This window comes from Moschus berezovskii, chromosome 5 (assembly GCF_049115385.1).
Source record: "Moschus berezovskii isolate FMDL1 chromosome 5, NW_MosBer_1.0, whole genome shotgun sequence".
Lineage (NCBI taxonomy): Eukaryota > Metazoa > Chordata > Mammalia > Artiodactyla > Moschidae > Moschus > Moschus berezovskii.
Window position 1 is genome coordinate 93511458 of NC_142464.1, and position 25145 is coordinate 93536602.

Genomic DNA, 25145 nt, shown 5'->3' on the forward strand with positions numbered 1-25145 from the left:
GAAAGATCATGCCATAGGAAACTATAACATGGTATAAGGGGGAAAATAGATTTTAAAATACGCATTAATCTCATAAATACTGTTTTTCATACCTTGTAATTTATGATCTTGAAGTGGTTCTGACATTAGATTGCATCTTCTCCTTTGCCTGGCAGCTGTTGTAAATGGCCTTAGAATGAAACTCTTGAAACTTTCCTCTGAAATCCAAAATATATGAAAGACAATACCATCTCCTTCTTAACCAGGACTTGGGTCTTTAAACCTGAGTCAGGCATGCACCATGATTTCAAAATGATTCTTGACAATCTGAAGTCAGTCACATGCCATCTTTCTTTAGCCAATCATAGGGTGATGCTAAAAACAACAACAGGTCAATTGAGGCATTTTCTAACACACCTATAATCACCACTATCATTATTCCTGGCTCTCTTCCAGAGAACTCTGAGGACAGCACAGATCCCATCTGGTCCTACAGCTCCCAACATATAGCGAAAAAACATCATGCTTACTCTCTTCTCTACAAGGATGATGCAACTTGCCCAAAGTGTCATAGTAAATTTAGCAGTGAAATTGTTGAAAGAACTTGGGTATAGAATCCTTATTTCAAGAAATATCTTTTTTACTCATATTACTTTATGCTCTTGAAGAAAATGAATGGAAAACATAACCTACAGTAATAATTTTAGAGTATCCTTTGCTAGTACATTAAATTTCTGCTGATGAAACATTGCAGAATGAAACTAATATTTATTCAGTCCCTACTATTGTAAGACACATTTTTAGTCACTAAACAACTGAAGGATTCAGCAGATATTATCATGACATAAATTATTCACAGTACTTTTAGTGTCTGATAAAAACATCTAATTCAAAAGGTTATTGAGTAAACACCCCAAGGAAATAGTTTTGCAGCTACATTTTGGCTTTGAATTATTGCTAATTAACAAAGGAGATATGTTCAAACTACTATATACTACGTTATTAGTGCACCCTTGGCAGTAGATTGTATCTAATACTTGAAAGATGAGTCAACAAAGAGTTATATGAGGGTGGTGATGGAGTCCAACTTTTGCAACTCCATGGACACTAGTCTTCCAGGATCCTCTGTCCATGGGATTTCCCAGGCAAGAATACTGGAGTGGGTTGCCACTTCTTTCTCCAGGGGATCCTCCCAACCCAGGGATCAAACCTGTGTCTCCTACATTACAGGCAGTCTCCTACACTGCAAGTGGATTCTTCATCACAGAGCCAACAGGAAAGCCTAAAAGGACTCCTTAACAAATGCTCATTCTTCAAAATTTTTGCTGAATCCTCTACCTCTTCTCAGCTACTAAATTTTGCAAGTTCTCTGGGCTCAGCCTTCAGATATTTTCTCTACCACACTTGCCTGACTCATCTAATTCCTTTGTTTCAAATGCACTATGTCCAAGAGTCCTAAACTTACATTTCCAGTCGTTATCTCCTCTCTGAACTCCATACTTGCATATCTAAGTCTCCACTCAGCATACTCACTTGTATTTTACATAATCATCTTATGCTTAATATGTACCAAATTTAACAATTAATTCTCCCTAGCCCTATAACTGCTTCTTTCAGCACTTTCAAATCACAACAAACTGCACCATTCTTCATCCAGTTGGTCATGACAAAAACCTTAAAGTCATGCTAGACTCTTCTCCACATCCAATCCATTAGAAAATCCTAGCATCTCTACGTTCAAAATGTATATTCAAATCTGACCACTAGTCAATATCTTCACCGATACCACCATAATCCATGATCTAATGACTAGTCATCTGAATTATTGCATTGCCTCCTAACTGGCATCAGCACCTTACTCAGTCTATTCTGTATACAATGATCAGAATAACATTATTGAAATATCAGTCAACTTATGTTGCTGTCTTGAATAAAACTCTCAAATGCCTGTTTGGCACAATCAGAACAAAATTGAGTCTTATCTTAGCAGGCAAGCTCATGTACAGTCTTGCTCTTCTTGTTCTCCGGCGTTTCCAACATCATCTTCACTCAGTTACAGACATGTTGCCTTTAGTCTTTGTAATTTCTATTCTCTCTCTTTGAAACTCTTGCTGCAAATATGTCCAAGTCTTGCTCTTTCACTTCTTTTACATCTCTGATCTGATGTTACCTTATCAAAGGAACTTCTCTGACCATGTTGTCTAAAATAGTTACCTCATCACTTTCTATCCACAATCTCTGCTTACTTCTTTTTCTTAGCATTTATAGCTTGTTATCTCTACTCACTTTTTGTATACACTATACATATTTATATTATAATCATGTATCTATACATTTTTTTATCAATTAATGAAAATATGGGTTGTCTCTTGAGTAATAGATTAATCAATTATTCATTCATAGGGACTTGTACATAAACACTATTTATAATTAATTTTTGAGTCATTTGCTCTAACTTTGCCTAGTAGCCAACGCTTAAACAATTCTTTGATAATAAAACACTGGAACTTACTGCTGGAACTATATATACTATATAATATTTTGTAAATTAGAAAAACTACACACATATATATATATACATATAACTAAGTGAAAACAAGTAATGACTATTTATTCAGAGCATGCTATATACAGCCAGGGAGTCAGCCACGATCATTTGTGTTTGGCAGAGACTCAAAGGTAGGCACAGTGGGGAAAGCTTTATAGTATTAAGAAAGAAGGTTTCAAATATGCCCTGACTGGGGGCTGCTAGCATAGGAAAACTCTAAGAAGGTTAATTAGAAATGAAGCATTGTATTCTATTGGATAAAGCATGCATATTTAGCTTTCTCTGGTTGGTCCTAAGTTGGAAGTGGGGGAAAATATTAGGAAAGTTATCAGTTATTACCAAATCATTTGCAGCTGATTGCATGTTGTTTGGCCTTCTGGATTGGTTGTTGTAGATAGTGGTTTGGCTTTGTGAGCTGGTTGCCAAAGGCAAATGATAAAGGTTGCATCTTTTTATATGATCTGGACATTTCCTGTTTGTATTTTGAATCTTTAACTAGGTGACTTTTAATAAGCTAAATATAATTTATTATACACTATACAATATTTTATAATAATAATATTTTAACATTATCTCATTTAGTATTTTTTTGTACTCAAAAAGGGAATACCTGGAGGTAACTCCAGGTATTGCTATTGATAAATATCTACAAGTAACAGACTCTCCATCTGAATTCACCCATTCTGCCCTCTTCCCCTTTCTGTTGATCTTGCATCAATTGTTCTTATCTGAGGCTCTTGTTCTTGGGTCCTAACACTGATCTCCACTAATATATCAAAAGATATCACTATAGAAATTAATGGCCTTGCTCTCCTGCAAGCAGTTTTTCTACTTTGTACTGGATTGTTGTTTTTAGCATACAACCATGTTGGATAAACCTACTTTTAAGAAAGAAAGAAAATCCTAGAAACCACCCCCACCGCCCCGCCGATTAAGACACTGCCTCGTTTTTTTTTAATTTGCTTTAGAGAAAAATTTCTATAAAGAATTGTTACTTTCTAGTAAATTAAAAATACCCCAAAAAAGAAACAAAAGTGACCAATAAACATGGGAAAATTTGTAATCTCAGTAGAAATCAGGGAACTCTAGATTTAGAGACATATCATGGGCATCCATTAAATGAGCATTAAAAAATTTCTTTAATATCAGATCTCAGCACAGATATGGAGAGAAAGTCCTCTCAGATGATGCTGGGGGAAGTACAAATTCTTTCCTCAAGTCTTTCTAAATGTTAACATGATGTTTATTTAAATATCTATCAAGCAAGTGCTTCTCCCTTCCTTCCTTACTTCTTTGCTTTCCTCTTTCCTTCCTTGGTTATTTTCTGCATTCTTTCTTTAATAATTCACCCCAAATCAATTAAATGGGTCTGAGGGAGGTAGGTGTCTATGGTGGTGGTGGTTTAGTTGCTAAGTGGTATCAGACTCTTGAGACCCCTTGGACAGTAGCCCACCAGGCTCCTCTATCCATAGGATTTTCCAGGCAAGAATAATGGAGTGGGTAGTCATTCCCTTCTCCAGGGGATCTTCCCAACCCAGGGATCAAACCTGCCTCTCCTGCATTGCAGGCAGTCTTCCATATTGCAGATGGAATACTTTACTGCTGAGTTACCAGGGAAGCCTGTAGGTGTCTATATACGGAGGTTAAAAAAAGCTCAACTGGGATGAGGGCATCCATACAGGGAAGTGCCAGTGGCAGCAGGGTGGCTTAAGTCTGGAGTCATGCAGAGTATGTTCACATAGGAGCTCAGGAGCTGGAAGTAGTAGATAGAAGTAGTAGAATGAGCAGGAGTCAGGTTATTGATTACTCAGTAATAGCTTGACTGACTTTATTTTTCTGGGCTCCAAAATCACTGCAGATGGTGATTGCAGCCATGAAATTAAAAGACACTTACTCCTTGGAAGGAAAGTTATGACCAATCTAGACAGCATTTTGAAAAGCAGAGACATTACTTTGTCAACAAAGGTCCGTCTAGTCAAGGCTATGATTTTTCTAGTGGTCATGTATGGATGTGAGAGTTGGACTATAAAGAAAGCTGAGTGCCAAAGAATTGATGCTTTTGAATTGTGATGTTGAAGACTCTTGAGAGTCCCTTGGACTGCAAGGAGATCCAATCAGTCCATCCTAAAGGAAACCAGTCCCGAATATTCATTGGAAGGAATGATGTTGAAGTTGAAACTCCAATGCTTTGGCCACCTGATGTGAAGAACTGACTCACTGGAAAAGACCCTGATCCTGGGAAAGATTGAGGGCAGGAGAAGGGGACAACAGAGGATGAGATGGTTGGATGGCATCACCAACTCAATGGACGTGGGTTTGGGTGAACTCCGGGAGTTGGTGATGGACAGGGAGGCCTGGCATTCTGCGGTTCATGGGCTTGCAAAGAGTCAGACTGAACTGAACTGAAACAAGTAAATATACCAAGGACAAAAGGAGGAGCTAGGTTTCTCACAGTGTGAGAAATAAGTTATAATATTAAAAGAAAGAAAACGTGAGTGAACCTTGTAAATTTGGATTGAAATTGGAGATATTGTGATGAATTTAGTTTTTCACTACAATGATAAAGAAATATAGATGTAAATATGTATATACATATACATAGGTAGTTACTGATACACTATCTTCTTTAGTTCTGTCCACTAAGAGAGCTTGGTAGAAACAATAACCCAATAGCAATGGTCACATTTAGCATTCAGATCTTAGTTTCTAAATACCATTCGCCACTATGGCAACCAGAGATTTTAGAGAAACAACTGGATCACAAAAAGCACAGGATGAGCTTGGAACATTTTGTCCTGACAGAAATAATGAAAGCACTCAATTATGGGAACTTGTCAAAAAGACACTAAAGCCAGAGTAAAGGGGACCCCACTGTTCAAATCTATGATAATTGTTGCATCCAAATAAATGATATAGTAACAGATTATAATTCATTAAGTAAAATATGAAGCTACAAAGCAAACTGATAAATAACTAAATGTTGAATTCATGTTTCTTTATTAGAAATAGTTTTGACTTACAGTGGGATATCCACAATGAATGCGAAATGAATGATGAAATTATATAAAAATCATCTCTTGGCAATCAAGTTAGTAATGACTGATTCAGGCAGAAAATAATTGGATGAGAAATCCAGTAAGTTAAAGTTGATAAAGAATAGAATATTTGCATAGACTTAGTATATTTCCCACAAATTACCTATGATTTAAAAAAATTATCACAATGAAAAAGCCTTAAAGACACCTTCTTAGTTAAATGATGAAAATTAATGGGACCAGTAATGGGGCAAATCAAAATTGTGGTCCATTTGACAGGGTATAACAAATACACAACAACATCATTTCTGTGACATTTCTGCCAAAGAGGCAAAAATTCACCTGAAAAGAGTCTGTTGAAAAGATACAAACAAAGCTAGAGAAAGTGATAGAATTCCAGCTGAGCTATTTCAAATCCTAAAAGATGATACTGTGCAAGTGCCGCACTCAATATGCCAGCAAATTTGGAAAACCCAGCAGTGGCCACAGGACTGGAAAAGATCAGTTTTCATTCAATCCCAAAGAAAGGCAATGCCAAAGAATTTTCAAACTACTGCACAATTGCACTCATTTCAATGCTAGCAAAGTAATGCTCAAAATGCTCCAAGTGAGGCTTCAACAGTACATGAAGCAAGAACTTCCAGATGTTCAAGGTGGATTTGGAAGAGGAAGAGGAACCAGAAATCAAATTGCCAACATCCTTTGGATCATAGAAAAAGCAAGAGAGTTCCGGAAAAACATCTACTTCTGCTTCACTGACTACACTAAAACCTTTGACTAAGTGGATCACAACTGTGGAAAATTCTTCGAGATGGGAGTACCAGACCACCTGACCTGCTTGCTGAGAGGTGGCTCAGAGGTTAAAGCATCTGCCTGGAATGTGGGAGACCCGGGTTCGATCCCTGGGTCAGGAAGATCCTCTGGAGAAGGAAATGGCAACCCACTCCAGTACTCTTGCTTGGAGAATGTACTCTTGCATGGACTGTAGTCCATGGGGTCGCAAAGAGTCGGACATGACTAAGCGACTTCACTTTCACTTTCGCTTTCAAGAAGCAGCAGTTAGAACGGGACATAGAACAACAAACTGGTTCCAAATTGGGAAAGGAGTACAGCAAGGCTATAGATTGTCACCCTGCTTATTTAACTTGTATGCAGAGTACATCATGCAAAATTCTGGGCTGGATGAAACACAAGCTGGAAGCAAGATTCCTGGGAGAATATGAATAACCTCAGATATGGAGATGACACCACCCTTTTGGCAGAAAGCAAAGAGGAACCAAAGAGCCTCCTGATGATGATGAAAGAGGAGAGTGAAAAAGCTGGCTAAAAACTCAACTTGCAAAAAACTAAGATCATGGCATCTGATCCCATAACTTCATGGCAAATAGATGGGGAAACGATGGAAACAGTGACAGATTTTGTTTTCTTGGGCTTCAAAATCACTGCAGATGGTGACTGCAGTCATGAAATTAAAAGACATTTGTTTCTTGGAAGAAAGCTATGACCAACATAGACAGCAAATTGAAAAGCAGAGACATTACTTTGCTAACAAGGTCCATCTAATCAAAGATATGGTTTTTCCAGTAGTCATGTAGGGATGTGAGAGTTGGACTATAAAGAAAGCTGAGCACTGAAGAATTGATGCTTTTGAACTGTGGTGTTGGAGAAGACTCTTAAGAGTTCCTTGGACTGCAAGGAGATCCAACCAGCCCACCCTAAAGAAGATCAGTCCTGAATATTCATTAGAAGGACTGTTGTTGGAGCTGAAAATCCAATACTTTTGTTACCTGTTTCAAAGAACTGTCTCACTGGGAAAGACCTTGATGCTGGGAATGATTGAAGGTGGGACGAGAAGGGGACAACAGAGAATGAGATGGTTGGATGGCATTACTGACTCAATGGACATGAGTTTGAGTAAACTCCAGGAGTTTGTGACAGACAGGGAGGCCTGGCATGCTGCAGTCCATGGGGTTACAAAGAGTCAGACACAACTGAGCAGCTGAACTGACCTGATGTGTGGATGTGAGAGTTGGAAAGCTGAGTGCCAAAGAATTGATGCTTTTGAACTGTGGTGTTGGAGGAGATTCTTGAGAGTCTGTTGAACTGCAAGGAGATCAAACCAGTCAATCCTAAGGAAATCAGTACTGAATATTCACTGGAAGGACTGATGCTAAAGCTGAAGCTTCAAAACTTTGGCCACCTGATGCAAAGAACTGACTCATTGAAAAAGACCCTGATGCTGGGAAAGATTGAAGGCAAGAGGAGAAGGTGATGACAGAGGATGAAATGATTAGATGGTATCACTGACTCGATGGACATGAGTTTGGGTAAGCTCTGGGAGTTGATGATGGACAAGGAGGCCTGGAATGCTGCAGTTCATGGGGTCACAAAGAAGCAGACACAACTCAGCAACTGAACTGAGCTTATAGTCTTCTAAAATATCAGAATAATGAAAATCAAAGAAAGACTGAAGAACTCTTCTAGACTGAATGGATTTAAACAACAAAATGTAGTGTGTGATTCTGGGTCCCTTGGCTATAATGAATATGGTTGGGATAATTAATGACACTTGAATAGAGTATTTGGATTGGGATGTAGTAGAGGAGATCAATCCTGGATGTTCATTGGAGGGACTGATGCTAAAGCTGAAACTGCAATACTTTGGCCACCTCATGCGACGAGTTGACTCACTGGAAAAGACTCTGATGCTGGGAAAGGTTGGGGGCGGGAGGAGAAGGGGACAACGGAGAATGAGATGGCTGGATGGCATCACCGACTCTGTGGACATGAGTTTGAGTGAACTCCGGGAGTTGGTGATGGACAGGGAGGCCTGGCGTGCTGTGATTCATGGGATCGCGGAGAGTCGGACACGACTGAGCGACTGAATTGAACTGAACTGAACTGAATGTATTTATGTTAGCTTCCTGATTTTGATGATTTTACTAAGTCACTTTGGTCATGTCCAACTCTTTGAGACAGTATAAACCATAGCCTGCCTGGCTCCTCTGTCCATGAGATTCTCCAGGCATGAATACTGGAGTGGGTTACTCCGGTAGGTTACTCCTTTGGGTTACTCCAAAGGATCTTCCCACCCAGGAATTGAACCCATGTCTCCTACGTCTCCTGCATTGGTAAGTGAGTTCTTTACCACTAACGCCACCTGGGACGATTTTACTGTACTGGAACAATGCCCTTGTTTTAGGAATTACACACTGTAGCACCTATGTTGGAGTGATTAGACATGAAGATTGCATGTTACAAATGGCATAGAGAAAATAAATTTCTTGTACTATTTTTGCAACTTTCTCTAATTTTTATTTTTTAAAAATAGAAAAGAAAAAGAAAATCCTAATGAAGATTGCTGCCGCTGCTGCTGCTGCTGCTGCTGCTAAGTCACTTCAGTCGTCACCAACTCTGTGCGACCCCATAGGCGGCAGCCCACCAGGCTCCCCGATCCCTGGGATTCTCCAGGCAAGAACACTGGAGTGGGTTGCCATTTCCCTCTCCAGTGCATGAAAGTGAAGTCATCCCGTTGATTACACCAGAAATAAAACCACAGCCTTCACATTATTTTCTGTAACAAAAAAGAAGGAAAGATAATCTTCTGAAGTTCAGGGAAAGAAATTCACTTGGCTGAATTTGTTAAAATTGTATCTTTTTAAGTTAACTTTGAACAGCAGTCGGTACAATTTTGTGTCTATTAAGTGCAATAAATATTCTTGGATAATTCTGGTTATGCCCATACCAGCAGATAAATATGTATTTCATATTTGAATTATGTAACTATATTAAATTTCTGGAACTTTTACCTGCAAGTTTGAAAACCTTGTTTCATTTTTGCTTACATTCTTAAATCTTGAATTTTCCATATTTTAGTAATTTAGATACTATAGCCTATAAAATAGATTCTAAAATGCTTGATAATTTGTCTAAATCAGATTAATTTTGGCTTTTCTAAATATATAAATATCCTTTTTAAGAAATAGTTTTTTGTAAAAATGGCTGTCTCAAGACTTTTGAGTTTATGAAGAAAACAATTGACAATCAAGTGATATCATTATTATTATTATTTTATATTCATGTAAAATCAAAATAAATTAGAAGTCAGGAATTGGTCAAATGTTTGCTGTTTCCTCTTTATTAATTCATATTTTCAATGCTTGTTTTGTTAGATCTGATCTTTTCTGCTGTTTGGCTAGATTTTCTAGCCACCTGTTTTGTTTTCATTGTTTTTGCTGCCCAAACCCCATCTAGACCCTCAACTGGACTTTTTATTTTTTACCTCCTTGAGTCTAGGCTTCCGTGTTTAAGTGCAATTATTTACCCTTTGACACATCATTGTAGTCACAAGGAATTGCACTCAAGAAATTTACTGAAAATAGAGTGTTCTTGTCTAAAGAGCTTGCTTCTGAAACACTCACGATTTTTTCTTGAATCATAAACTTTCATTTGCTTTTATGTCTTAAAGGCACTAAGGTACATTAGTAGAGTCATAAAATTATAAGTCTACATTCAAAAATTGTACACATAGAATGTCATTAAATAATTATGGTATGAGACAGCTGTCACAATATGAATCTATTTAATTTATACCTTCAGTTCAGTTCAGTTCAGTCGCTCAGTCGTGTCCGACTCTTCGCGACCCCATGAATCACAGCACGCCAGGCCTCCCTGTCCATCACCAACTCCCGGAGTTCACTCAAACTCATATCCATTGAGTCAGTGATGCCATCCAGCCATCTCATTCTCTGTCATCCCCTTCTCCTCCCACCTCCAATCCCTCCTAGCATCAGACTCTTTTCCAGTGAGTCAACTCGTCTCATGAGGTGGCCAAAGTATTGGAGTTTCAGCTTTAGCACCAGTCCTTCCAATGAACACCCAGGATTGATCTCTAGAATGGACTGGTTGGATCTCCTTGCAGTCCAAGGGATTCTCAAGAGTCTTCTCCAGCACCACAATTCAAAAGCATCAATTCTTCGGCGATCAGCTTTCTTCACAGTCCAACTCTCACATCCATACATGACCATGGGAAAAACCATAGCCTTGACTAGATGGATCTTGGCTGGCAAAGTAATGTCTCTGCTTTTTAATATACTATCAAGGTTGGTCATAACTTTCCTTCCAAGGAGCAAGCGTCTTTTAATTTCATGGCTGCAGTCACCATCTGCAGTGATTTTGGAGCCCAAAAAAATAAAATCTGACATTGTCTCCACTGTTTTTCCATCTATTTCCCATGAAGTGATGGGACCAGATGCCATGATCTTCGTTTTCTGAATGTTGAGCTTCAAGCCAACCTTTTCACTCTCCTCTTTCACTTTCATCAAGAGGCTTTTTAGTTCCCAAAGAAAGGCAATGCCAAAGAATGCTCAAACTACTGCACAATTACACTCATCTCACATGCTAGTAAAGTCATGCTCAAAATTCTCCAAGCCAGGCTTCAGCAATATGTGAACCGTGAACTTCCAGATGTTCAAGCAAGTTTTAGAAAAGGCAGAGGAACCAGAGATCAAATAGCCAACATCCGCTGGATCATGGAGAAAGCAAGAGAGTTCCAGAAAAACATCTATTTCTGCTTCATTGACTATGCCAAAGCCTTTGACTGTGTGGATCACAATAAGCTGTGGAACATTCTGAAACAGATGGGAATACCAGACCACCTGACCTGCTTCTTGAGAAACCTGTATGCAGGTCAGGAAGCAACAGTTAGAACTGGTCATGTAACAACAGACTGGTTCCAAATAGGAAAAGGAGTACATCAAGGTTGTATATTGTCACCCTGCTTATTTAACTTCTATGCAGAGTACATCCTGAGGAACGCTGGGCTGGAAGAAGCACCAGCTGGAATCAAGATTGCTGGGAAAAATTTACACCTTAGGCTACAACAAATATCTGTATGAGAAAACAAAATAAGACTGACACTTATAATACCTTTGGGTTGTTGTTTTTTTTTTCCTAATTGTATTGTACGTAACACTGTAAGATTCTTCTTTTGCACTGAAACTATATATGGCCTATAGCCCTTTGGAATGGTTAAAGGACACATCATTGTTTCTCTCATTTTATCATAGACCAATTATATTGAACAAATTAAAATCATGAAAACAGTTAAAATTCACAGATGCAATGGTAGCTTCACTTACATAAAAATATATTAACAGCTTTTAACCTTAAATTTCTGATTAGGAAACTATAACAATAAAGATAAAATCCACTTATTAAGTTTCTATCATGTGTCATGGGCTTTGTTATATCATTTCTAATCTATACAAGAGCACTTTGAGGTGTATTACTATCTTATTAGTAAAAGGTGAAGAAATCAAGGCTCAGAGAGGCTAATAAACTCAAAGCCACACAGATTGTAAGTGGCAGAATCAAGATTTTAACATATAAATGTTTGATTTTTCCATTGTGCTATGGTGGCTATTAATTTGAAGAGACATCTTGATAGATGTTGGTCTCATCTGTACTAAAGTTTTCTACAGGCTCCCTTTCCAAAATTTAAGCAAGGGCTGCGAAGAGGTGGTTTTCAAAAACTGCTAATCTCTCCCACCCCTGACTCTACTTCCACAGATGTAAGGACTGTCAAATCCCAGACAGTAATTAGGGTGACTTACAAGTTCTGTCTGGTGACTTCCTAATGGAAATGGTTGACTCATGCCAGATATTTTCTGAAGGACAGTTCTTGAAAATCCAAAGGACTCTTTTGTCTAAAAAGAGGGAATACCACAGAAAGATGGGATTGAGAAGAAAGTGTAGAAATCCAAATGGCAAAGATCCATTGACCAGTTTAAAAGGAAATACAATCAAGATAAACAGTTCGGAGAGTTGGGGTAAATCACAAATCACAATCTTAATTAACCAACTGGCTGAGCCTTCAGCTAAAGGCTGGAAAAAAAAAAAAAAGATGAAGATGATAAGTGAAGAAGAAAGCAACAAAGGAATAGAGAATTCAGCTCGGAGCTCATTAAGCTCTGAAAGAAAAGTTGGTTTTTTTTTTCGGTCAGTGTAAAACAACTGATACCAGAGCATATATGCCTAAGGACTCTGATTCAACAAAGCATGGGAAAGACCATGACTCACAACACAATGAAAAAACACCTCACAGATACAAGGGGACAAGAAAAACAGGCTCTGTTACTCTGATTCAAACTACTTCCTTACTGTGACATTTTCATGCTGTTTCCTTTACTCCCTTAAAAAAATACTATAGACTACAAGAATGGAGATGGTAGGTCATTATGATGAAAAGAGGAGATGGTGAGGTGGTAGAGAAGGAGGGAAATGTTCCTGAGTGTGTGTTTTTCTGTGTGTTTGTGTGTACGATAGAACAAGAACTCAGGGCTGGAAGAGGAGGAAAAATTATATGTTTGAATCCTGAAGCATTTTGTTGATTTTTGAGAGTAATAAAGAGCTACCAACTCTGATCAAAAGATTTGAAAAAAAATCACTCCATATTTAGATCTGGTTAGAAAAAGGTAGAGGGGAATTAGCATTAATCTATCAATGGGGCCTAAGAAGTTAAGTTGCCAGATAAAATACAGGGTGCCTGATTAAATTTGAAGTTCACATAAACAATAAATAACTTTTAGTGTAAGCATATTTTATGCAATATTTAACATCTTCCCATATTTCACAACTGCACTGCCCAGGTCAAAACCCAGCTGAGCCATTTATTTGCAAGGATAAGCAATATTTGAAAATATATTTATACTAAATATTTTTTGTTTACTGAAATTTAAATTGAACAGAAGGTGACTGATCTGTGAATATACTTCTCTGGGGGTGTATTGTCATGCAATAAGACATTACCATATAGAAAAAGAGTGCTACTGCTTTAACAGAATAAGTCATCAGGAGTTTCTATGATCAACTAGAAGTTTAAGAAGGAGTGAGTTTTTCTATATGACACAACATTATAACTAAGAATTTAACTTTTGGATGAGATATATTTTGGTTTAATCTCTAGTTCTGTAGCTTTCTAGCTATATAAACTTGGGCAGGTGACTTTTCAAACCTTAGTTTTCTAATTTTTTAGTAAAGCTACTAAGAATCCCTATCCTACTAATTGCTTTACGAGAACACAATTTTTATAGTCTTAAAGGATATCTCCCACCAGAAGGGCTCCCACTAGGTCTAATGTTCAATTGAGCCATCTTAGAATTCTTAGTAATTTTATCTGTGAACATATCCATGAGAGAGGCAACACACTGGGTAACAGTGAGCACATATGATTGTAATTATGATCAAACATAGTGCCCACAACTGTAGACTCAAGTCCCAAGGCACGAAGGGCAGTGTAGGTGACAAGAAGTGGGTCATATTGTCTGGAACACATGTGCATACCTGAGCAGGTTGCCAGAATAGGACCTTGGTTCAGACTGGTAGTGGAAATTGTGGCAGCAGAGGTAGCTGTAGCAGTGGCAGTGACCATGGTCCCGAAAAGATCCCCAGATGGACACAGGATGAGACAGATGGTAGAAGACCCTTCTAGCTCATCCTTCTATTCTAGAGCTTTCTCTGCAAAGTCTGCCCAAATATTAGCTCTCTATCCTGAGCTTTGTTAGAAGGAGTGCAAGCATTCAATCGGTAAACTTTCCCAATAAATCATCACAAAATAAGTATACCCCAGCTTCCCAGGTAGCACCAGTGGTAAAGAACATGCCTGCCAATGCAAGAAACATAGGAGATCTGGGTTCAGTTCCTTGGTTAGGAGGATCCCCTGGGGGAGGGCATGGCAACCCTAGCACTCTTGCTTGGAGAACTGCCATGGTCAGAGGAGCCTGGTGGGCTATAGTCCATAGGGTTGCAAAGAGGCAGAAACAACTGAAGTGACTTAGCACACACACAAATGCATACACATGGACTTTGCAATAAAATATAGCAGTGAGTTATATAGGTGTCTTCCCTGGTGGCTCAGAGGGTAAAGCATCTGCCTGCAATGCAGGAGACCTGGGTTTGATACCTGGGTCGGGAAGATACCCTCGAGAAGGAAATGGCAACCCACTCTGGTACTCTTGCCTGGAAAATCCCATGGACAGAGAAGCCTGGTAGGCTACAGTCTATGGGGTTGCAAAGAGTCAGACACGACTGAGTGACTTCACTTTGAGTTATTAGAATTCTTAAAAATGTTTAATATCGCCAGTTTTGAAAACTGCTCCACCATTGCATAACAAATACCTATGGGCTTAGAAATTAAAATTTCATGTAAAGATCATGGCAGTCAATGGAAAAGAAGACTATTTTCAAATGATACTTTGAATGAAGTGATTATTAATGCAAAGGATAATTTAAAAATAAAGTTTTCTTTGTATAGGCACTTTGAATTATGTACAAATTATGATGCCACTTTCAATTTTTTCTATGACCTCTGCAAGTTACAGGAAGTGTCTGATGAAACAATAAAATTCCATTATGTAAATTTGAATTTTAAATTAATTTCAGACTTATTCAGAACTGATTTCTATGAATAGCTAAGAGTTATGTGAGAATCATCAGCTCTAGAAGTACTGAAACATATTTTTAAATAATTTATTAGAAATTTATCCAAATGTCAATTCCTATAGAATACTCTTAAGGAAATTCCCTGGTAGTTCAGTGGTTAGGACTCTGTGCTTCTACTCCTGAGAGGCTGGTTTCAATCCCTGATCAGGAAACTAGGATCCCACAAGCCACATGGTGTGGCCAAAAACAATAAATAAAACAAAATAAAATATTTTTAAGAGGTCCAGTTGCAGTTGCATCAGTGAAAAGAACTTTCCCAAAATTAAAAATTCTCAAAATTTTTAAGACTCAAATGATCCGTGAGGTAATGAATTAGATTTAGAGATATTTAGTTTAAAATAGATACAAATTGTTACACAGGGAAATATTTATAGATATGTACATATACACTGGACATATATATATGTATATACATATGTTTACTGTGTATATGCTATGCTTGTACATATGTAAGTGTAGTCTATAACAAATCTATGAATACATACATATATTAACTGTGTGTGTATACGTATATTTCCCCCCTCTTTCAGCTGAGAGGATTTAGAAGCAAGGAAACCCAGTAGCGACCAACGAATTTAGCTTCCAGATCTTGAGTTCTACTATTATTCTTCAATAAATGACATCAGGACTCTATGAAGAAGTGGCTGATTTTAGGTCTGGGACAGGAAATACATAAGATGAGCCCATAGTACCTTTTACTTCCAGAAAGAAAGTGGTAAAAAACAAACAAAATGACAGTGATAGGTCAACTAGTTGGACACAGGAGGCAAGTAAAAGAGCTCTGAATGTTAACTTTGGACCAATTTGATCAACAAAGTATTTGCTTGTAACTCAAATGCAAAATATATATCCTGGAGTATATATTGATATAAGTAAATGCTTGAAAAAAATAAGTGAGGGAGAAGAGACAAATCTCTTATGCTGAAGAATTCCAAATAATTTATGTAGTTACTACATTCTCAAGGAAGTGCAATATAACTCTCAACTCCTTAAGGATGATCTGCAAATAGTGACTTCCTTCCAGAGAGTACTGTGCAGGAAGGGGAGGAGGAAGAGTAACTTTACAGTGGAGAAACTTTACAGGTAGTGTTTACAGAAACACTACCTCAGTCAGGTGAACAAGGTCAACATCAGCAGTAATAAATCATGTTAATAGAACATAATGATGTAATGACAATGACACTTTACTTCTGTGGTCTTCCTCCCTCAAACCTGTGACCCCAATCTAATCATGAGAAACATGAGAAATACCATGTTTTTATCATATTTCTCATGAGAAAAATTCCCTATATAAGGATAGTCTACAAAAGATCTGACCAGTACTCTTCAAAATTATCAAGGTCATCAAGATAAGTTTGAGAAACTGTCACAGACAAATGATCCTAAGGAGACATAACAACTAAATATTGATATAATATGGTAGCTGGAATGGGATCCAAGAACAGAAAAGGACATTAGGAAAAAAACTGAAGAAATATGAGTAAAGAATGGGTTTTATTTTAATAATAATGTATTAATATTGGTTCATAATAACAAATGTACCATATTAATGTTAGATATTAACAATAAAGAGAACTTTGTGAGGACATATGAACACTGCACTTTTCTGTAAACCTAAAACTGTCTAAAGTTATGTTTATTTTAAATAAACTTTTAGCTAAAATGTTTACATTTCAAAAAAGAAAAAAATGTGGTCTTGCCAAGAGCTATTAATATAAATTTTTAAAATACCAATTGAGAGCAATGTTGATAAAAGTATAAATTTTCATAAGTTAACAAATAAATTTCCATAAAAACCCCAAAGTTTTATGATAAACTAAGATATGATATATAGTGTTGGTATTTATTGTGACAGCAATAATTATATTTTTATAATTTATTAGTTTTTAATGTTACTCATATACCATCAATAAAAAATAAAATCTTTTTAGAGGGAAAAGCTTAAAGGGTCTTAAATTTTCACATTTCACTAGGCCCTACAAATTATATAGCTGATTTACATAATTTACATAATTATCCAGTTGAAATACATAATTTTCTATATCATAGGACTACTAGGAAGTTAAATGAGATTATCTATGTTAAGCACTTAACTACCACCTGCTACATAAGAAGTGCTCGATAAACAGTTAAGTATTGTTATTCAGGAGTTATTGTCAGTGCCCAGATATTAATACACGAGAACAATCATTCTTCAGAGAATGTTCGCAACACCTCAGTTGGATTTTTAACTAATTCAAAGCAAATTCACTTTTAGATTCAACAAATTGGTGTTACTCAGATGGTGAGAGATACTGGTAAATATATTTGCATATAAAATTAAATATTGGAGAAGAAAAAATGTGATGAAAGAAAGTTCAGGATCAGTTTCTGATTTAAACAAGATTTGCTGATTTCCTGTTGTTTTAATGAGCATTTAAATACTTTGCTTTCTTTAATCATCACACTGCTGTGAAGTGTAAGCACAAAGCAGGAAACCAAACTGAGATCTGGGAAGTTGAGTAAGATGCTCAATTCACAATATGAGTAATAGAATTGGGACTGGAATCAGGATTTTCTTATTTCCATGTGGTTTTCTTTCCATTACCTCACAATGCCTCACATTTCCCATGGTGCAGTTACTAATTTCTCCCTTTTTTTTTTTCTTGAGATATAGTTGATTTACAATGTTCTTTAAGTTTCAGGTGTACAACATAGTGATTCACAACTTTTAAAGGTTATGCTCGATTTATAGTCATTATAAAATGTTAACTATATTCCCTGTGCTTTACAATATGTCTTTGTAGTTCATTTATGTTTTACATAGTGATATGTACCTCTCATGTAGAAGGTGATGGCACCCCACTCCAGTACTCTTGCCTGGAAAATCCCATGGGTGGAGGAGCCTGGTAGGCTGCAGTCCATGGGGTCGCTAAGAGGCGACACGACTGAGCAACTTCACTTTCACTTTTCACTTTCATGCATTGGAGAAAAAATGGCAACCCACTTCTGTGTTCTTGCCTGGAGAATCCCAGGGACAGAGGAACCTGGTGGGTTGCCATCTATGGGGTCGCACAGAGTCGGACACAACTGAAGCAACTTAGCAGCAGCAGCAGCAGCATGTACCTCTCAAATGCCTATCTTGCCCCTTGCCTCTCCCTTCTCCTCACTGGTAACCACTAGTTTGTTCTCTATATCTGTGACTCTGTTTCTTTCTTGATATATTCCCTAGTTTGTTTTATTTTTTAGGTTTCACATATAAGTGACATACTGTAGTATTTGTATTTCTCTGACTTATTTCATTAAGCATAATACCCTTCAGGTCCATCCAGGTTGTTACAAATGGCAAAATTTCATCCATTTTTATGGCTGAGTAGTATTCCTTTGGTGTGAGTGAGAACACACACACATATATACCACATCTACTTTGTCCATTCAGCTGTTGACAGACACTTAAGCTGCTTCCATATCTTGGCTATCATAAATAACGTTGTTATAAGCACTGAGATGCATATATCCTTCTGAATTAATGTGTTTTTTTTTTTCTGGATGTATACCTAGGAGTAGAGTTGCTGTATCATATGATAGTTCTATTTGTAGCTTTCTGAGGAAGTTCCATACTGTTTACCACGGTAGCTGCATCACTTTGCATTTCCAACAGTGTACAAGGGTTCCCCTTTCTTCACATCCTTACCAACACTATTATTTGTATTCTCTTTTTGATGATAGCTATTCTTACAGGTGTGAGGTGATATCTCATTGTAGGTTTGATTTGCATTTCTCTGTTGATTAGTGATACTAGCATCTTTTCATATGCCTGTTGTCCATCTGTATGTCTTTGGATTACTACTGGCTCTGGTTAACACTTTCTAATTTTAGTGAATGAAAATGGTTGGGTATCTTTAATGGACTTAGTATGAACAGGTAAGAATTAAGAGTGGCTTATTCTCCTACTTCTTTTACAAGCTTAATTTCCATAAATAGTTTTGACTCATAATGTCCATAAATAACTTTTTCCTTATAGTGGCTATAATACTCTGTCATGAATTCACTCCTTTCTACCTCTGTTGGGTTATGACTAGACTCAATTTTTATCCAATGTTTGGTCAGGCAGTCCCATGGAAGTAACTGCTCCCAGCCCCTCATGGGATTCTCCAGCAAGGCTGACATGTTGTCTCATGCTTTACACCTTGTGCTTTCCACCCAGGCCCTTCTTTTACCTATGAGACACACAGGAGGTGCAGTGGCTTGCCCAGCTTGGTCTGTGAGATTGAATATGGACAGGTAGGCAGTATCACTAACTTGCTTCTACTCACTAGCTCCCCTTGTGTGTTGTGGTGGGTGCCATGAATGCCATCACTCCGGTCTTGCTATTTAGATTCCCCATGGCTCCTGGAAGGACCAAGTGGTACAACCTGAAAGTGTGCCACTATTGATTCACTATATGGTGAACATTGTTCAAAGGCAGATAGGAGAAGGTAGATCAACTCTTCTTCCTCTCACTCCCTGGTCAGACTATGCAGCAACACAGTAGCTCATGTAGACTTTCTGAAGACACTGTATTTACTTGATATAAAGTTCTAGCCAGACTGGTAATCTACCTAATTACAATTGCTTTCCATGCCTTCCTGTTCATTGGCACCTTTCCTTTACTGTTTCTTTCCTAGAATTGCATGCCCAAAAGTAAAGGTAAGGGGATTTTTTTGCTTCAGGCTCTGTTTTCAAGGAAATTGAGACAAAGATCATTGGTGATTCTAAGATCCCCTATGATTACATTTTCTGCCTAGAGGTCAAGTCCTATTCACCTAATTAAAAAAAAAATCAGCAATAGCTTTACATTGTACATACAGAATATTTGTGTTCTTGCCTAAAACTAATTGATTGAGAGATAAAAGAGAAATGGAAGAATAGTATCTGTTGGGCTCCAAGTATGTAGAGGAGGCTGTCCTTCTAGGAAAACCATGATAAATTCATAGGTTAACAGATGATTTGGTGGAGGAAAGAGTTATTCATACAACTATTCAAGTCATTAGCACTGTAAAAATTCTTATTCTTGATTTACAAGAGGTAGAGTTTAGGCTTTTTTGGGGATGGGCATATCAGAAATAACTCTGAGGGAGTAATAGGTGAGTATATAGATAAACAGGATATCCCATGTGTAATTGTTTATTTGCTTACTGTTTTGATTTATAGGGCTTCTCCAATGGATCATCAGTTAAGAATTCACCTGCAATGCAGGAGATGCAGGAAATGCAGATTTGATCCTTGTGTTGGGAAAAGCCCCTGGAGAAGGAACTGTCAACCAACTCCAGTATTCTTGCCTGGAGAATCCCATGGACAGGAGTCTGATGGGCTACAGTGCATGAGGTCGCAAAGAGTTGGACATGGCTGAGTGACTGAGTACAGCACAACACATTGTGATTTATACTAATGCATTCTATTCATTCATGGCCAAACAACCAGAGTGAATTTGCTATTGTAATGTGTTTAAATAATAACAACCAGACTGCAGAGAACCACTATTTTCACAGTCCTCTCACAGGAAGACAATGAAGTGAAGACAACAACCCGGTCAAATTCTTGGGAGAGGAAGCTCAATAACTTAAAATAATAGTTACCAACTTTTGCCCTATAATTCAGTTCAGTTCAGTTCAGTCGCTCAGTCATGTCTGACTCTTTGCAACCCCATGAATCACAGCACACCAGGCCTCCCTGTCCATCACCAACTCCCGGAGTTCACTCAAACTCATGTCCACAGAGTCGGTGATGCCATCCAGCCATCTCATTCTCTGTCGTCCCCGTCTCCTCCCACCCCCAATCCCTCCCAGCATCAGAGTCTTTTCCAGTGAGTCAACTTGTCGCATGAAGTGGCCAAAGTATTGGAGTTTCAGCTTTAGCATCAGTCCTTCCAATGAACACCCAGGATTGATCTCCGTTAGAATGGACTGCTTGGATCTCCTTGCAGTACAAGGGGCTCTCAAGAGTCTTCAACACCACAGTTCAAAAGCATCAATTCTTCGGCGATCAGCTTTCTTCACAGTCCAACTCTCACATCCATACATGACCACTGGAATAACCATAGCCTTGACTAGACGGATCTTGGTTGGCAAAGCAATGTCTCTGCTTTTTAATATGCTGTCTAGGTTGGTCATAACTTTCCTTCCAAGGAGTAAGCGTCTTTTAATTTCATGGCTTCAATCAGCATCCACAGGGATTTTGGAGCCCCAAAAAATAAAGTCTGACACTGTTTCCACTGTTTTTCCATCTATTTCCCATGAAGTGATGGGACCAGATGCCATGATCTTCTTTTTCTGAATGTTGAGCTTCAAGCCAACCTTTTCACTCTCCTCTTTCACTTTCATCAAGAGGCTTTTTCATTCCTCTTCACTTTCTGCCATAAGGGTGGTGTCATCTGCATATCTGAGGTGATTGATATTTCTCCCGGCAATCTTGATTCCAGCTTGTGCTTCTTCCAGCCCAGCGTTACTCATGATGTACCCTGCATAAAAGTTAAATAAGCAGGGTGACAATATACAACCTTGATGTCCTCCTTTTCCTATTTGGAACCAGCCTGTTGTTCCATTTTCAGTTCTAACTGTTGCTTCCTGACGTCAGAATAAAGGTCAGGGAAACGAATAAACATGCCTCGGTAACAATAATGTGGCATTGATATTAAAAATTCAGATGTCTCCTGACATAATATTATTTACTGAGTACTTTGCATCACACCAAATTTCTTGTTAAATGTTTAGTTCTTCCTTTGATGACTTGCTTGCTTAATGTATAATCACAGATCTTGTTTCTAACATGCCTTTAAGCAATATCATGACGTGATCATTTTCCTGTGGTAACTGGGGTTGCAGGAGTTCAAAGTGTTTTGGGAATGAATGACTAGGCATCCAAGTGACAACATATATTACCTAATTTTAAATAACATGGTAGAGATTTAATCTGTCTGAGTTTAGGGGAAGCTCTGATTAATGTCTTTATCATTTGAGCATTGAAATGAATGGTTATGTCATTTACTTATATCTCAAAAGCAATGTTCTTTCACATGATTAAGCTGCAGCCTTTTACAACAAAGACTCATTTCCCTCTTTTGTGTATCATAATTGGACTAGTTCTACTGTGGCATCTTTTATATTAGTAAGAAATTCTCATTTTATGTAAAGAGGTGATGATGCCTGTAAAGAGGAAGTGAAGAGTCTTCTGCTGCTATTTTAATTTAAATTACTCACTGAGAGGACAAAGATGACAGCCTATAACCTCATCAATTCACTTGCCTTGTAGCATGCATTTGAATCTAGTATTTTACAGACTTGTTCATTTATTCAGCAAACATTTACTGGAGGCCCATCATGTAGAGGCACTATTATAGATGTTGGTGTTTTGGGAGTGAATGCAATAAAATCCTTGCTTCAGAGTAGCTTACAGTCAAAGAGAGGAGACAGGGAGTAAGCAAATAGACACATAATATACTTCCAGATTGGCTTTTGGTGCTAAAGAAACAAACTAAAGCAGAATGAGAGCTAGAGAATGGAGAGGTCCTGGGCACTATTTCATGGTAGAATGAGGAAAAAAATTTTTGAGGATATGAGATTTAAGTTGAGACCTGAAGAATGGCATTCTTTGAGAAATGTTAAAACAGCTTTAATTCAGCAGCTCCTTTAAATAAATTTACATTTTATAAATTTCAATAGCATCTATACATATTTGGAAGTGGGAAGTAATATATATTCACAAGGTATTGTTTGGAGCACTAATAGATTTAGGATTCCTTATGATAACTACACACCCCAGTCCTTCCTTTAGGGTTCCAAAGCTGAGAAGCACTTCTCTAGATTAACACCATATGCCAGGTCCCATCCTTGTACTCCATAATGTGCATTTCTTTTCTAGTGAGCTCAAATGTGCCATCTTCATTATTTTGTTCAAGTTCATTATTCTCCTCACTCAAAATGCCAGCCTTTCCCCACATTTTCTTCCTGTCTAAATCCTCCCTTTCCATCAAGGCCTAAACTACCCTAAAGCTTCTCTAGCAATAGGGCATATCGCTAGAAAAAAAATATGTACTTTTCCTAACTTGGTCCTGTCTCGCTTTGTCCACTAGTATTTCATATATTTAGTTTATACTCTCCAGGTTTGTAGGCAACAAACATATTTTGTATTTCTTGACCAGATTCAATAACTATGTTTATGGTTCTGAACATATGTAAATTCAGAAAATACTTGGCAGTCCACCTGCAGTGGGGCCAGCAGACCCCCTCCTGTGCGCAGGCATGGGGTTGGACCCTACCAGCAGCTGCTCCCTGGCCGGCCAGGCCAACCAGCAAACTGGGCAAGGTCTGGTGCCAGGTAGAAATGGCTGAAGGAATGTTGCACTTTCTACATTATCTTGGGCAGGTGCAACAGAAGAGAGCAAAGCTCCTGTCTCTGGAGATTTGCTGTAATCGTTACCGTCGCTATAGTCACATCTATAAATCCCTCAATGCAGAGGTCTGGAGCGACCTCCTCGAAGGGTGCTGTCCACTGGGCATAAAGCTCACAGGTAAACCCATACTGCTGTGCCCAGACTTCTCCCTCAGGGGCCTCTGGGGTGCCCAGAAATAAGAAATGGAGTTTAGAGGTTATAAAACAGGCAGTTATTATATTAAATGCCATCTTACATCTGAGTTTGCTGCGTATTTATACTTTCTCCTTGGTAGATAATGTGGTTTTTTTAAAAGCAGAATCCATTACTTAATAAATATATTTTTATTTATCCTGAAACTTTATACTGTCCTCTGCAGGAGTAGATTTTAAAAATAGAACTTAGTCTGTGCTTCTTATCAGAACCATTTTTAACCTTCCCTAGATGCGAAGACACCCACATTAAAAGCTGTTTGCCCTCTAAGCTGTTACCAATCTCCATACACTTGATGCTTGGCACAGGTTGATAAGAATATGCACAAATCATCTCAGCTTATGTTCCTTGTATTCTTTATTTATATTCCTGAAATAAGGAATTTTTTCCTTTCTCTATTCTCTTATCTCTACTTTGCCCATACATAAGAAGTGCCAAGTGATAACTATGCAAGTCTGACTTTCATTTAAAATTGTGAAGCATGATGCTAGGATTGCATTGCCCTCTGCTGGGAGAAATGATAGAACATAGGTGTTCTCTCCTGCTTGCAAAAAACAAAAAGCCCAGATTTCAGAGGTAAAAATTAAATATTTAGTATCTTATAAGCAAATATATGTGTCACACACACACACACACACACACATATGGAGAAGGAAATGGCAACCCACTCCAGTACTCTTGCCTGGAAAACCCCACGGGTGGAGGAGCCTGGTAGGCTACAGTCCGTGGGGTCGTGAAGAGTCGGACACGACTGAGCAACTTCACTTTCACATTTCACTTTCCACTTTCATGCATTGGAGAAGGAAATGGCAACCCACTCCAGTGTTCTTGCCTGGAGAATCCCAGGGATGGAGGAGCCTGGTGGGCTGCTGTCTATGGGGTCACACAGTGTCGGACACGACTGATGCGACTTAGTAGCAGCAGCATATATATATACACATCTTATACAGAAAAATAATTCAAAGTAATACATTATTTAAATACAGGCTATTTTGGTAATTTAAAATGTAATTCAGTTTATAGAAATTGGATTAATGCTAAAGCTGAAGCTCCAATACTTTGGCCACCTCATGCGAAGAGTTGACTCACTGGAAAAGACTGATGCTGGGAGGGACTGGGGGGAGGAGAAGGGGATGACAGAGAATGAGATGGCTGGATGGCATCACCAACTCGATGGAGGTGAGTTTGAGTGAACTCCGGGAGTTGATGATGGACAGGGAGGCCTGGCGTGCTGTGATTCCTGGGGTCACAAAGAGTCGGACACAACTGAGCGGCCGAACTGAACTGAAATTTCAGTAACACGTTTGTGGAAAGCAAGAATGTATGTTGTAATAAATATGTATATCATATATAAATATGTCATATTTGAGCTTAAAGAAACATAATTACAACTTTTCAGTTCTTTGTGGCTATGCAGCCATATGATTTTCCAGGACTACTTGATGCAAAATTTTCAGTCTTGTCAAATTTTATATCAAAC

At 38.1% G+C, this 25145-nt stretch overlaps 1 protein-coding gene across 3 annotated transcripts in view; it reads right to left on the bottom strand.

Annotated features, from left to right (window-relative positions):
• Positions 1-167, bottom strand: part of TMPRSS11F (transmembrane serine protease 11F) — a 93055-nt gene extending 92888 nt beyond the window's left edge. For all 3 annotated transcript variants that reach the window (XM_055435073.2, XM_055435078.2, XM_055435077.2), the window contains exon 1: positions 93-167. The gene's annotated coding sequence lies outside the window, so the exon portion shown is untranslated. The remainder of the gene's footprint in view (positions 1-92) is intronic.
• Between the last annotated feature and the right edge of the window lie 24978 nt (positions 168-25145).